This window comes from Astyanax mexicanus, chromosome 21, assembly GCF_023375975.1.
Source record: "Astyanax mexicanus isolate ESR-SI-001 chromosome 21, AstMex3_surface, whole genome shotgun sequence".
NCBI classification, from domain to species: domain Eukaryota; kingdom Metazoa; phylum Chordata; class Actinopteri; order Characiformes; family Acestrorhamphidae; genus Astyanax; species Astyanax mexicanus.
Window position 1 is genome coordinate 19,960,874 of NC_064428.1, and position 9,861 is coordinate 19,970,734.

General features: G+C 38.9%; 1 protein-coding gene across 1 annotated transcript in view; it reads right to left on the reverse strand.

Moving 5' to 3' along the window:
* LOC103039332 (interferon-induced GTP-binding protein Mx1) overlaps window positions 1-93 on the reverse strand; it is a 50,049-nt gene extending 49,956 nt beyond the window's left edge. Inside the window, exon 1 of the mRNA XM_022674836.2 lies at window positions 39-93. The gene's annotated coding sequence lies outside the window, so the exon portion shown is untranslated. The remainder of the gene's footprint in view (window positions 1-38) is intronic.
* Window positions 94-9,861: the final 9,768 nt, after the last annotated feature.

The window sequence follows — 9,861 nt, forward strand, 5'->3', positions numbered from 1 at the left end:
AGCTTAGCATTATAAGACTGTAAAATTATTTTACCTACCACTCTGCCGTCAGCAACCTGATACAACTGAACTGAAAGTACACTCAATGTATGGCCATATATAAGCACTCGCAGTCGGAGGCAGTGCCAAAAGTGCAACACTGCATCTGAAACTGAAAGTTCTGCATTGGAATTTGCAAGGTTATAAGGTTGGGTTTTTCAGGTATGTCTTTGGATTTTAAATAAATAGGTGTGGCTGAAGTCATCTGAAATAATCATCTAGCATCTAGAGGTCTCCTTTTCTTTAAAAAAAGTTCAACAAAACCCCAAATTAAATGTACTTTATTGTACTTCCATTATCAAATATTATTTTGGAAGATTTGCTGCACACATCAGAGTGTACTGGCCCAAACCCTTAATATGGCAGACCCTGACTTTTGGGTTTGTTGCTGATAAAAATCATGGGGCCCAATCTTACACTTTGCACCTTGTGAATCATTTAAATAGCCATGGTGCTTGTGAATATACACTGCCTGGACAAAAAAAAAGTCGGCACCTGGATTTAAGTAAGTAAATGATCTGGGGTTGATGCTGCTGTTGGTCAGGTCTGGATTTGGCAACAGTATCTGCTGAAAGAATGAGGTCAGCTCACTACCTGGATTTTTTCTTTCCTGATGGCACGGCCATATTCCAGATGACAATGCCAGGATTCATGGGGTTGGAATTGTGAAAGAGTTCTGAGTTCAGGGAGCATGAGATCATCATTTTCACACATGGATTGTTTACCAGAGTCCAGATCTTAACCTGGAATCTGTGGGATCTGCTGGAGAAGGATTTGTGCGGTGGTCAGACACTACCATCATCAGTGCTGCAAGATGTTGGTGAAAAATTAATGCAACACTGAACTGAAATAAATCTTGTGACATTGCAAAAGCTTATTTAAAAAATGCCACAGTGAATGTGTTCTGCAATCCAAGTTAAAAACTGTCCAAACAGATATTAGCGTGTGAGAGGGATTTTTTTTGGCCAGGCAGTGTATCTACACAGATGGGTGTGGTGGTCTGAAAATGTTGTGTTCAGGTACATTTCTAGAGTTTAGGTAAATTTCTATCTTGGCAACTGAAACATAGGTGCGCCATTGACTAATTAAAACCCTGACAAATGTCAGCCTTCAGTCCATTGCTATCTCGGCTATGTAGGTGCACCGCTTCTCCCCTGCTAGTTACACACACAACGACATGCAACAGTGCACAGGCCCGACTTTTACATCAACAATAAACAGATTATAAAAGTAAATAAAATTGCTATTCCCAATAATGAATGCGTAAACGAGCAGCTCAATTTAATCTGCTGAGAAGTGCAGAAGCGATGTTCTGTTAAAATACCAATCTGCCAAAGTCAGAGCACACCTGTTTCTCTCCGCCCCCTAGCCCCAGGTGTTTCCACTTCCCATGTTTGTTAAATAGTCCTTCTGTGTCAGTGTTTGCTGTCGGTCTTTGCACCAGTTCCTGTCATTTGTCTCTCCGCGTTTTCCTAGCCTTAACCCTAGTCCCTTGTTTATATTCTTGTTTTTTTCTAGTTTATCCTTTCTTGTTTATTTTCTTGTTCATTTCTGCGTTCCCTAGTCCCCTGCTTAGTGTTTAGTTCCTAGTTTATTTCTTGTATATATCCCTGCCCTGTTTGTTTTTTTTTATTTCTGTTCCTTGTTTGTTTCTTTGTTTATTACTCCCTGTTTCTTTTATGTTATCGTTACACCCTGTTTGTTTTGGTTTGTTTTCTTGTTCTTTGTTTATTTGTTTCTTTGTTATTTACTTAATAACTTCCCTGCCTGGCTTCCCTGAAAATTACTGATTTGGCTTGGACAATAAGATTTTTTTTTTATTCATGAAGGCACTTACAATACCTTACAATAGTAAAGACAATAACTGATTTCTTCCAAAAGGGATGAAAGAAATGTGGTTATTTATTTATTTATTTATTATTGATTGGAGTAGTGTATTTTTTTTATTTATTTGTATTTATAAATATATGCTTGCATGTTTACAGGTGTATGTGTGTGTGGACATGTGTATTAAAAAAAACTTGGGACATTAATGCTGCAGTGTGTCACGAAGAGCAGGCAGGAAGATGAGGAGGCGGAAGTAAAAGCAGGAAAATAAATAAATAAATAAACAGAAACAAAGATACAAACCAAAACAAACGAGGGATAACAAAAACATGAACAATAGGGAGGCTAAACAAGGAAACAGACAAATAACTAAAACTAGATAGATAAAACAGATCAAGGTAATAAACAAGGATAAATAAACTGGGAAAAACAAGAAAAAAAATAAAATAAATACTCAACTAAGGACTAACAAGAAATAAACACAGATAAATAAGGTGCGGTGAACAGAGGCTATAAACGACAGAACAAGAAATTGGTAGATGTGTCAAGACAGAACAACAGGAGAAGTGACACAGGAGGACTGTGTATACAAACAGGAAACACACACTAAACACAAACACCTGGGGTAAGGGCGGAACTACAAATGGGACACACGTGAATGGAAAACTACTGGGGAAGAAACACAGAGGAGCACAGTTCACATGGAGATAACACACAGAAACAGACAGGGCAAGGACGTGACACAGTTTTGTGAAAGTTTATAGATTTATGGTGCTCTGTGACTATGGAAATGGCAAACAAATACAATAATGATGGGAATTTCCAAATCATAAAACTTCTGATGTTTGTCATTTTTACAATCACTTGAAGTGCTGCCCATTTGATGAATTTATTTTATTAATTTACACAGGCAACCAAACTGATATCATAGTAAAATAAAGCTGCTTACAGCTGCAAAGTTTGTTTTACTTTCACTTGTGTATTGAATGTACATTTTTAGTACCTTATTCTCTCAAATCTGCATTTTGTAAGATCACTTCATAAGACCTACATAATGCCTTGGTCTTGGAACAAGGTTCTGTGGACTGATGAAGCTAAAAGTGGGTTATTTGGAGGACAGGTGGAAAAAGAACACAGCATTCCAAGACAAACTTGCTACCCACAGTAAAATTTGGTGGGGGTTCATCATGGCTTGGGGCTGTGTGATCAGTGCAGGTACTGGGAATCTGGATAAAGTTGAGGGTTGCATGGATTCCAGACAATATAAATTGAGAACAATGTTCACGAATCAGTGAGAAAGTTGAAGTTGCGCAAAAGTTAATATAGCAAAACTCAATTATGTCAGTCGAGAGATGACAGCTGAGAGTAAAGACCTGTGTTAGAATTTTCTGGTTTTTGAGCTGTTTCTTTTTGTTTATGAGTGACTGCTAAATAGTTGTGAGTGGCGAATGTTTGGAATGTTTAGTTAGTTTAGTTGGAAAGTATACATTGTATAGGTGGACAGATAAGTTAGGTTCTTTACATCATTTAGCATGAAGTAACACAAGGTCTATACACACCACCTAAGAGATTGGTGCCAGTATTTTATTTTTGTTTTAGTTTAGTTTTTGGTTAGGCAGTTTATTTATTAGATTATTTTATTAATTTCTTTGCTTTGGCTCACAGTCCGTAGTCCACCTTAAACCCTATCCTGACAGGATTAGTTTCTCAGGGGGACGTCTGTGAAAAATAGCAGCGGTTGGAACGACCCTGCTCTCATTAAAATTTTTCGCCACGGACTGCACCCTGAGATTCAAAGAGGGCTTGCATGCAAAGATGACTCACTCACCCTGGACCAGCTCATCTCCCTGTCTATCCGTCTAGATCAGCTCCTGTCCCGTAGACTCCTAGCCACCCTCCCGTTTCTCATCCTGTGCTACTCCAGTCTCACAATCCAGTTCTGGAGATTGCACCTTCACCTGTCTCTGAGCCCATGGACATCAAACGATCCAGACTGTCTGTCGCTGAGAGGCAACGCCGAATTCGCCTTCACCTGTGCCTCTATTGTGGTGATCCAGGTCATCTGAGAGCTATCTGTGAACTCTACTCAAGCGTCTGCTTAACGTGGTACGTACGATTATTACTGAACATATAGAAAAATGTTTCACATTGCCTGTTATTATCACCACTCCAACGGATGTGTTTTGTGTCTCAGCGCTTGTAGATTCTGGGTCGGAGGGGAACTTTATCAGCACGGACCTGGTGGAGGAGCACGCCATACCCACGCAAGATCGCCCTAAACCCATCTCTATCCATGCCATTGATGAAAAGACTGTGCGTTCCAAGCCCGTGACCCAGCAGACTCTTCCTCTCACTCTCCAGACCAGCGCCCTTCATGTGGAACAACTCTCTCTCTTCGTGCTCCCACGCACCGAACATCCACTGGTTTTGGGAGCACCATGGCTAAAGACACACGACCCCATCATTTCATGGAGCCTGGGAGACATCACCGCCTGGTCTCCTTTCTGTCGTGAGAACTGTTTATCTTTAAGCTCCATCTCTTTGCAATCTACCTCTGTCGAAAGCCCTAATTCAGTAGATACCCCTGTTATTCCTTCTGAGTACTCTGATTTTTCTGACGTTTTTAGTAAATCTAAAGCTACCCAGTTACCTCCGCATTGCCCCTACGATTGCTCCATTGATTTAGTGTAGGGTTCAGTACTGCCCAAAGCTCGTGTATACCCACTCTCTCGTGACGTGGAGAAGGCTATGGAGGAGTATGTTAGTGAAGCTCTTGCGCAGGGTCTCATTCGCCCATCCAAATCCCCTGTCGGTTCCGTTTTTTTCTTCGTCAAGAAGAAGGATGGGGGATTGAGATCCTGCATAGATTACAGAGGTTTAAACGACATTACCAAGAAGTTCTCTTACCCGCTTCCGTTAATTCCATCAGCCCTAGAACAATTATGTAGTGCCGTTCACTTCACCAAACTCGATCTCTGCAGCGCATATAATCTCATCCGCATTAGAGAGGGTGATGAATGGAAAACAGCATTTTCCACCACCAATGGCCACTATGAGTATCTGGTCATGAGTTACGGTCTCGCTAACGCCCCAGCAATCTTCCAGTCGTTCATGAATGACATCTTCCGCGATTTAATTAATCTTTTTATAGACGACATTCTTATCTACTCCCCAGATCTTCCCACGCATTTCCAGCAAGTCCGCCAAGTTCTCCAACGCCTGAGAGAACATAGTCAAATTTGCCAAAGCCGAGAAATGTGAGTTCCATACTCAGAGAGTCACACTTCTCGGCTACGTTATCAGTTCTTCCGATGTCTTTATGGACGATGATAAGGTAACAGCATGGGATGGGGGATAGGGAACTTCTTGCTGTGAAGTTAGCTCTTGAAGAATGGCGTCACTGGCTGGAGGGGTCCGCCCATCCGTTCACTGTGTATACTGATCACAAGAATTTGGAGTACCTGCGCACGGCTAAACGACTCAATCCTCGACAGACCCGTTGGTCTCTTTTTTTCTCGCGGTTTAACTTCTCGATCTCATTTCGTCCTGGTAATCATAATACTAAAGCTGATGCGCTGTCCAGGGTTTACAGCACTGTGGACAGCACATCCCAGCCTCAGGAGGCTGAACGCATTTTTCCTCCCTCAGTATGGTTTCTCTACGCTGTGTTCTACTGGTATTAACCCTGGTTCCGTTGACTACTCTTGTGTACCATCTTACTTTCAATAAAACTATTTTATTGTATCCGCACAAGTCGGATTCCTGTCTGGCCCTGACACTTCCCTATTTACCCTAGACCAAAACATTTTTTTTTTAAATTATTTGATTGGTTATTAATTAATTGATTTTTAATTACTTGATTAATACTGATTCTTTGTTTGTAGGGTTGTTAACTTTAAAGCATTACCGCACTTGATTAATTTGAATTCAGTAATGTGTTAGCATCAGCCTTGAGAACCATCAAGCCTTCTCAAAACCTTCCGCTCTTTCCTTCCAAGCTGCTATTATGCAAGCTAATTAATTTGCCCCCGAGGCTTAAAGACAGCGCTTTAGAAACCTGCGTAAACAAGCATCTCAAATGCACATAGAGTTTATGACAAGTCATAAAGTTATCATTTGGAGTGAATTCTGTTTGTAGGTCGTATGTTGTTTGTAAAGGCTTGAACAAAGAAAAAAGGTTTGATGGAACAGCAAACATGATTAATTTTACCCCAAAAACACTTCACCAGCTGTTTCGCATGGGGGAGGTAGCATCATGCTACAGTACATAATTCAGCCTGTAACAAATACATGGTCGTTCCGGACGGAATGAAATCACAGAGGACCCCCTATAAGAGAGAAAATGACCCCAGGGCCCCCTGAGAAACTAATCCCGTCTAGATAGGACTTTAGATATTTGTTTTAAAAAACAGCTTATTTTATTGTGCATTTGTATTATTTTCTATTTTCATTTGGTATTTATCATTTAACATTTTTTTAAAGCAGCCAGTAAAAGACTCAGGTTTATTTTTTGCACCTGAATCTCTTCCTCCATTCCTTTTATTCCCGTCATTGTTTTTTGTTTACTTCCCTCTTTACCCTAGACCAAACATCTTTTAAAGGAGAATGTAACACATGCACTGTACAAAAAAGAAAATGCTGAAAAATAGTGCCAATTTCTACCAATATTATCACATCTTTTCTGGTAAAAATGTGGCCTTTTCTTGTGAAACAATTGCACTTTGGAGTAGAAGCAGTAGTTTCAGCTTCAGTTTATTATAATTTTTGATACAGTAAACATTGCGAGATTACTTAGCTAGGTGGCTGGGAAAAGCCCAAGAAAATATATAACTTATATAACATTATATTTCAAGTCATATGCAAGTAATATGTAAAAATCATTTTAAGCATTGTCAGACTCTCTCCCACTTCCCTCTCTCTGTCACTTCCATCTCTTCATCTTCCCTCTATCATTTTACAGACATAATCACATATTTAGATTTTATTGCTGCAGTGCAGTTTGTAAACACCATGCCTAGTTTAATTAACCGGTAATAGCTTGGCAATGTTAAAGGTGTTGAAGGTGGTGTGTCTGGTTAAATGAACTTCAATACATAAGGCAGCATTTAAGAGTTTCACTTTAAAAAGCCATTTGATACACTTAATGCATTTTTAGCGCATTACACACTTATCACTAAGGGCAATCTTAAGAGGAAAAAGACAATGTTTTATGCAGCTGGGCACAGATCCTGAAATGGCACCTGCCTTTTCGCATTGTGTTTTAGTTTAATAGTGTCCAGCAGAACCATACTCAAAAACTGATTGGTTCTGAGTATGTGTCGTAGATATTATACTCAATTGTCACACTTTTATCTATGTGTCACATAGGCCAGACACAGGACAGACACTCACAGATACGAATTACAAGGTTTAACAGAGGGATTAGGTTTACAGGAGTAGTGAGGGACAGACAGGGTAAGTAACCAAATGGCAGCAAACATAAACAAACATTTACTTTTATTTATTTAACCAGCTCAGTACCACTGAGACACGATGATCTCTTTTCCAACGGAAGTCTGGCCAAAACAGCAGCCTAAACATCAGTTTTAACATTTAAAATAGACAATTCAAAATTACTCCATAAAACACCAAACAACAATGTACAAAATACAATCTGCTGGATCAATAGGGTTGAATGTTCCAAGAGAGATTAGTTCCTCCAGATTCAGAGTGCTCTGCAAATTACATAAACATATACCAGAGAGAGTCTGGGTCATACAGGTAGGCAAGAGAGGAGTCAAAAAATACAAAAACAAGGAAGGAACTGAGGGGTATTTATATATACCGGGGACGGCAGGTGGAAACAATCAGTAGCTCGGAGAGCGGGAACATTGAAGCATTACCTGATCAGTGGAACAGTGGAAGTCCGTTGTGAGAGTCCAGAGAAGGCAGACTGACACTATGCTACATAATTAAAAACTAGTGCACAATTCACCCCAAAGCCAATTGTGTTCACACACAAAGAGTGAAATATAATGGAAGGTTGGGGGCCAAAATGGGTAAAATTATCAATAAGTATGTTTGAAGAATATATATATATATACACAATATATATTATATAATACACACAGTATATACTATATATTATATATATACTGTAAATTCACTCAAACTATCTGGATAAAACACACACTATTAAAAAATACATACTTAACCATGTTCCCACTGAAAACAGGCGAGAATAGAGATTCAGTTAATTAATAATATACTGTAATCTTCTAAACAATAATTATCTCTATTCCTTCTATTGGTGTTATCACACCAATAATCACAGAGTAATAACCGGCTCCCCAGCTGATCAGCTGGACTGTGTGTGACAATAAAACAGTGTTTAATGTCCAATTTAAAGCCTGAAACTGTAATTTAAAGATGTTTAAAGATGTTTATGTAACTGATAAATTATTTTATTTGTATTTTTTTATTAAAATATTTTTTTTTGTAATGTGAACTCCACCAAAACCTTTTTAACTAAACTGAGACTAATTATCTGAAGCAAGATTGCGATAAAAAAAAACAGGTTTTATATGTTGTATGTTTGTTTATTAGTAGATGATTTTGGTTCCTCCTTACCTTGTTGTAGCTGGGGCCCTAATTAGCGCTACACCTGCAGCAAGCACATGCGAGCTTTCGCGCTATTGAACGGGTAAGACGTGTTTTTGTGGCTCTGATCCCATAGTTTTAATAAAGCTCTAAAATGAAATAATTATAAACCTCTACTATAAAGTAAGTGCTTAGGACTGTGTGTGAGAAAACTGAGCTGATATAAACGTGTGGAAACCGAGTTTTGGTGACTCTAGAGAATTTTGGTTCAGCCTTTTTTCCCCACTATATGTATGTAGGGGCTGACGAGAGAGCTGCTGCTTGCTGCATGTGCTAACTGTGCCCCATGCTATATTTTGTGCAAGTATGTTCATGTTTTGTGCAATTTAATGAGTTCTACTGAATATTTTGAGGTCTAGTTGGTTCTAAAATATTATAATAAGCCACTATACGATCAGATGTTTAGCCTTTTACAGTATCTATTTTATATTACTACTTTATATATTTTTTATAAATACTATATACATATTTTTTTAATATATATATATATATATATATATATATATATATGCTTTAGAGTAAAAAAAAAAAAGCTTGTCTGTGCTGGATCATATAGTATTACTCCACAGTTTTCTGTCCTGCATCTTAGCTCTGTGCTGTTTCATGTAGTATTAAACCCCAGTGTTTGTCATATTATTTTTTTTTTATTGAACCATTTTGCATTTTTTTGTCTTGAAAAACTTGAAAAACAGTCTTTGTCTTGAAAAACAGTTGCATGTGCTAACTGTGCCCCATGCTATATTTTGTGCAGAGAATAAATCTTCAGACTTCCAGTCCCCGTGTGTGTGTCTTCTTATGTGGCGACGATCTGAAGTCTGCTACATTTACATTCTGACAGAAGTGTGAAATATATGCTGTTTTTCTGTGTTGAGGAGCAGAGAGCAGTTTTCTGTATTAAAATTATAAATAGTTTACTTTATCAGGATTTAAGCAAAATCTTGAGAATCTGTTCATTCTAGACTCGCGCAGCAGCGCCATCTACCGGCCAAAAACATTCAGTCATTTGAACTGTCTGTCCAGGGGTGTAGCAGCAAATTCTGGGGACTTGTATACTCCTCTTGTCAGTGGGCCCCTATCCATACCAGTACACAAGGAACGTGAGCGAAAAAAAAATCAGGATTTTTCACGGGCCCCTCTTCCTTCTCAGGCCCTGGATAGTCCGGTCCCACTGGAGTGCTATAGAAAAGCAGCTCTCCAGCCCAGAAGGTTGATGAACAAACTTGCAAAACAGTAGATCTCAAAGCAAGAAAAAATAAACACACAGCCCAAGTGGGTTCCAAAACGGGCGAGAAACGGAAACAGGTGAAAAAAGAAAACGGGTGGAAAATGAAAACGGGCGGGAAACGAAAACGGGTG